This window comes from Panulirus ornatus, chromosome 4 (assembly GCF_036320965.1).
Source record: "Panulirus ornatus isolate Po-2019 chromosome 4, ASM3632096v1, whole genome shotgun sequence".
Taxonomy (NCBI): Eukaryota; Metazoa; Arthropoda; class Malacostraca; order Decapoda; family Palinuridae; genus Panulirus; species Panulirus ornatus.
In genome coordinates this window covers 50,979,505-50,985,504 of record NC_092227.1, presented here as the reverse complement: position 1 = coordinate 50,985,504, position 6,000 = coordinate 50,979,505, and the positions used below count along the sequence as shown (strand labels likewise).

Here is a 6,000-nt window from a genome sequence, read left to right as displayed (position 1 = left end):
GAGAGAGAGAGAGAGCATGTGAAAGTGAAGGAGAAAGAGCAAGAGTGTAAAGTACGTAGAAAATAATGCACACACACACACACACACACACACACACACACACACACACACACACACACACACACACCCGCCCCAGCTATTTCCTGGTAAATGAACCCTACATAAAACTGAGGCAGGTGAAGGTCTCAGGAACCAGTTGTATCCACTCAGAAGTGGAGGATTACTTCTATATATGATGCATCTTACCATCCCATATTGTTGGAGGATTACTTCTATATATGATGCATCTTACCATCCCATATTGTTGGAGGGTTACTTCTATATATGATGCATCTTACCATCCCATATTGTTGGAGGATTACTTCTATATATGATGCATCTTACCATCCCATATTGTTGGAGGGTTACTTCTATATATGATGCATCTTACCATCCCATATTGTTGGGGGATTACTTCTATATATGATGCATCTTACCATCCCATATTGTTGGAGGATTACTTCTATATATGATGCATCTTACCATCCCAGATTGTTGGAGGATTACTTCTATATATGATGCATCTTACCATCCCATATTGTTGGAGGATTACTTCTATATATGATGCATCTTACCATCCCATATTGTTGGAGGGTTACTTCTATATATGATGCATCTTACCATCCCATATTGTTGGAGGATTACTTCTATATATGATGCATCTTACCATCCCATATTGTTGGAGGGTTACTTCTATATATGATGCATCTTACCATCCCATATTGTTGGAGGATTACTTCTATATATGATGCATCTTACCATCCCAGATTGTTGGAGGGTTACTTCTATATATGATGCATCTTACCATCCCATATTGTTGGAGGATTACTTCTATATATGATGCATCTTACCATCCCATATTGCTGGAGGATTACTTCTATATATGATGCATCTTACCATCCCAGATTGTTGGAGGATTACTTCTATATATGATGCATCTTACCATCCCATATTGTTGGAGGATTACTTCTATATATGATGCATCTTACCATCCCATATTGTTGGGGGATTACTTCTATATATGATGCATCTTACCATCCCAGATTGTTGGAGGATTACTTCTATATATGATGCATCTTACCATCCCATATTGTTGGAGGATTACTTCTATATATGATGCATCTTACCATCCCAGATTGTTGGAGGGTTACTTCTATATATGATGCATCTTACCATCCCATATTGTTGGAGGATTACTTCTATATATGATGCATCTTACCATCCCATATTGCTGGAGGATTACTTCTATATATGATGCATCTTACCATCCCAGATTGTTGGAGGATTACTTCTATATATGATGCATCTTACCATCCCATATTGTTTCACTCGTTAACTCCTACGTCAAAACTTGAATGTAATTATATAATTTTGCGAAACTTAAATGTGATTATATAATTTTGCGAAACTTAAAAGTAATTATAATTTTGCGAATCTTAAAAGTAATTATATAATTTTGCTAAACTTAAATGTGATGGTAAAATTTTGCGAAACTTAAATATGATTATATACTTTTGGAGGTAAACTCGAAATATGACTTCTCAAGAGATTTTTTTTTTAATGTAACTTCAAAAAAATGGCGTAATACATCCTCATTCCACTTATATTGTGGGTCGTGTCCTTACTGTGGAAAATATAGCCAGGCCCTTACGTCATGGCGACTTGATTGGCTGTGTCTCCAGCATATATAGTTGTTTTATCCTGCCTGGGTTTTGGAAGCTTTCCCGAGAAACTTATCCCCCAACCCTCGCATACTGGCCTCTCTCTCTCTCTCTCTCTCTCTCTCTCTCTCTCTCTCTCTCTCTCTCTCTCTCTCTCTCTCTCTCTCTCTCTCTCTCTCTCTCTCTCTCTCATGGAATACATTAGAAGGCAGTGCTTTCTGAACTCAGGACGTGGTAACGTGGAGTCTTGCATTATTATCACTTTTCGTCATCGTAATATGCCACGGGGGAAAGAAAAAAAAAGAGTGTAAGGTTGAAGTTACCTTCTTCCGTGGCCAGATAGCGAGGTGAGGGACGTGTGTGAGTTGGGCAGAAGGGAACGTGACTCCGTTGGGGAGGTGTTGCTCGGGCGGTAACCTGGTGTGATGAGGTGTGAGTGGTAACCTCGGTATGGACGTCTGTGGTGTGGCGGTTAGCGTCGCTGACTGTCATGCATTCATGAACGGCGGGCCGCCCGAACGGGTTCGAACCCGCATAGGTTCGAATCTTGGTTTTTGGGCAGTCGGTCCACAGTTAACCCAGCTGTTTTAACTCTGCTAGTAAGTTGGTCGAAAAATTGTGTCCCTGGCATAGGCTATTATATATACTATATATTCTTTCTTTTAAACTATTCGCCATTTCCCGCGTTAGCGAGGTAGCGTTAAGAACAGAGGACTGGGCCTTTGAGGGAATATCCTCACCTGGCCCCCTTCTCTGTTCCTTCTTTTGGAAAATTAAAAGAAATAATGAGAGGGGAGGATTTCCAGCCCCCTGCTCCCTCCCCTTTTAGACGCCTTCTACGACACGCAGGGAATACGTGGGAAGTATTCTTAATCCCCTATCCCCAGGGATAGTATACTATATATATATATATATATATATATATATATATATTATCGTTAATAAGATAGGCTTGCTCAGGGCTTTCAGTGGCCTGTGCTGCCATCACAATTATAAAAAAAAAAAAGGTTATAAACCCCTACCACTAAGTTGATACGTGTTAAGGAACTTTTAAGTTTGTGGTTGGTTTAGAATTTATACAGAAGGAAAGTTTTGTGGTTTGTTTAGAATTATGATGAAAAGGGAAATGATCACTTCTTCCAGTACGGCTGTCAACCACTTTTATAGTTTGCGTTAGTGAGTTACAAGGATGTAGACGAAACTGGTGAAGGTAACTCATTCAGGGATAAAGCACAAGGACAGTGAAAAAATTCCTGCTAAATTCAGATATATAAACGAATAGATGATTACATTTGGTAACACAAGGAACGTAGCTGGGGATGATTACATTGGTGATACGAGGAACGTAGCTGGGGATGATTACATTTGGTAACACAAGGAACGTAGCTGGGGATGATTACATTGGTGACACGAGGAACGTAGCTGGGGATGATTACATTTGGTAACACAAGGAACGTAGCTGGGGATGATTACATTGGTGACACGAGGAACCTAGCTGGGGATGATTACATTTGGTAACACAAGGAACGTAGCTGGGGATGATTACATTGATAACACGAGGAACGTAGCTGGGGATGATTACATTTGGTAACACAAGGAACGTAGCTGGGGATGATTACATTGGTGACACGAGGAACCTAGCTGGGGATGATTACATTTGGTAACACAAGGAACGTAGCTGGGGATGATTACATTGGTAACACAAGGAACGTAGCTGGGGATGATTACATTTGGTAACACAAGGAACGTAGCTGGGGATGATTACATTGGTGACACGAGGAACGTAGCTGGGGATGATTACATTGGTGACACGAGGAACGTAGCTGGGGATGATTACATTGGTGACACGAGGAACGTAGCTGGGGATGATTACATTGGTGACACGAGGAACCTAGCTGGGGATGATTACATTGATAACACGAGGAACGTAGCTGGGGATGATTACATTTGGTAACACAAGGAACGTAGCTGGGGATGATTACATTGGTGACACGAGGAACGTAGCTGGGGATGATTACATTGGTGACACGAGGAACGTAGCTGGGGATGATTACATTGGTGACACGAGGAACGTAGCTGGGGATGATTACATTGGTGACACGAGGAACGTAGCTGGGGATGATTACATTGGTGATACGAGGAACGTAGCTGGGGATGATTACATTGGTGACACGAGGAACGTAGCTGGGGATGATTACATTGGTGATACAAGGAACGTAGCTGGGGATGATTACATTGATAACACGAGGAACGTAGCTGGGGATGATTACATTGGTAACACGAGGAACGTAGCTGGGGATGATTACATTGATAACACGAGGAACATGGCTGGGGTATTCGTTACTCATATACCCAACAATACAAACAATGTCGTTACGGGCGAGACCGAGATACTAAGGCATAAGGACAAAGAAGTCATCCATTAAACTTGATATTATTGAGGAAAAACGGTAACATCGGTGTCACTGTCAGACTGGAAGAGAGGAAATGGTGACTGTCAGCAGACCCACTGGTATTGTACCAGGTGACTGTCAGCAGACACACTGGTATTGTACCAGGTGACTGTCAGCAGACCCACTGGTATTGTACCAGGTGACTGTCAGCAGACCCACTGGTATTGGACCAGGTGACTGTCAGCAGACCCACTGGTATTGTACCAGGTGACTGTCAGCAGACCCACTGGTATTGTACCAGGTAACTGTCAGCAGACCCACTGGTATTGTACCAGGTGACTGTCAGCAGACCCACTGGTATTGTACAAGGTGACTGTCAGCAGACCCACTGGTATTGTATCAGGTAACTGTCAGCAGACCCACTGGTACTGTACAGTTTTGATGCAAAATATTGAAACACTAAACCAGTCGCCTCTCCAACTCTGTCTTAAACCCCACCTCGCTGTACATGCATACATCAGAAACCACTCTCCCCAAACAGGTACGAGTTACACTTTCCCTTCTCCACTCTGGACATCACCCATCTCTCCACTATTACAAACACAGATTCAACATATGCCAGACGTCACCTTTAGCGAGGTTGTATCATTCTCGGTCGACGAAGAAGAATGAAGTCTCATCTAAGTACCTTATCACATCGAGGGATAACGTCTACTGAGGGTAGCACAGCGCTGCAAGAACTGCTAGGATATGGGTCCTTGGGTCACAGCAGGAACCTTTCAAAAATGGGTCTTGAGGTGATCATAGATAATTGATTTGCATATATATATGTGTACGTACGTGAGTGTGTGTGTGTGTGTGTGTGTGTGTGTGTGTGTGTGTGTGTGTAGAGCATTTGATAATGTTAATTGGGGAATCATTTTCCTGGCATCAAAGCCAATTAAGCTTTCCACATTCCCAAGTTCTGTATATTTACTTTGATTCTTCATGGCTTATATGTTCAGTGTCATAGATACGTCAGATTGTTGTCATTAGAGAAGATGAGATTCCCTTAGTAATCACTGAAGGGGATTGTCTTTCCTCTGTGACACATAATATCTATGACAATGAAAATCTAAGCTACTACGAGACCAAGAAAATTCCCAAAACTTGGGAAAGTGAAAAGCTTAATTTGCGTAGATGTCAGGAAAATGATTCCCCCACTTGATATCATATTGTCTTTTCCTGATTTTCGAGTCATTCATTCCTAAAGTGTGTGAGTTCTTGACGTCTTGTGATACAGAATAATTATCTTGAGGTGTAGGAGTGTAGCTGGTGGCTCGCATGGAATACCCACTCCTAGCAGCTTTCCTAGAGTGAATTTCTCAGGATGGTGCATGTTATACTAGGTCTTCAAGCGCGGATTTCCCAGGATGGTTCACGTTTTCCTTAGCTTTCCTAGAATGGAATGTCCTCGGTTGGGGTACGTTTTCCTTAGCTTTCCCTAAGTGGTATTTTCTTGGGATGTTGCCCAGGTTTTCCAGGTGTGGACTTCCCTCAGCTGCAGGTGTCAACTGGTGTGAGGAACTCTTTAAGTCCCGTCGGTAAAACAAGCCATAATGTTTACATTAATGTTTATTATCTATTTATCTTTGCTTATGGGGTACTTTTTTTTTTTATTACAGACTTCTCGAGCTTTGTATTTTGTCTATTTATTTACTCATTTACTTGCTCGTTAGTTCAAAGATTTATGATTGTCAGTATGTCGGGTACATAGTTCCCTCTGGCAAGGAAATTCGCCAGCCAGCCATCCCATCTGTATGTTTATTTCCAGTCTCTCTATTCTCTCTCTCTCTCTCTCTCTCTCTCTCTCTCTCTCTCTCTCTCTCTCTCTCTCTCTCTCTCTCTCTCTCTCTCTCTCTCTCTCA

The 6,000-nt window shown here is 41.9% G+C and overlaps 1 protein-coding gene across 8 annotated transcripts in view; it reads left to right on the top strand.

Annotated features, from left to right (window-relative positions):
- LOC139766161 (sodium channel protein 1 brain-like) overlaps window positions 1–6,000 on the top strand; it is a 940,735-nt gene that overhangs the window by 324,932 nt on the left and 609,803 nt on the right. The gene's annotated exons all lie outside the window — the stretch shown is intronic.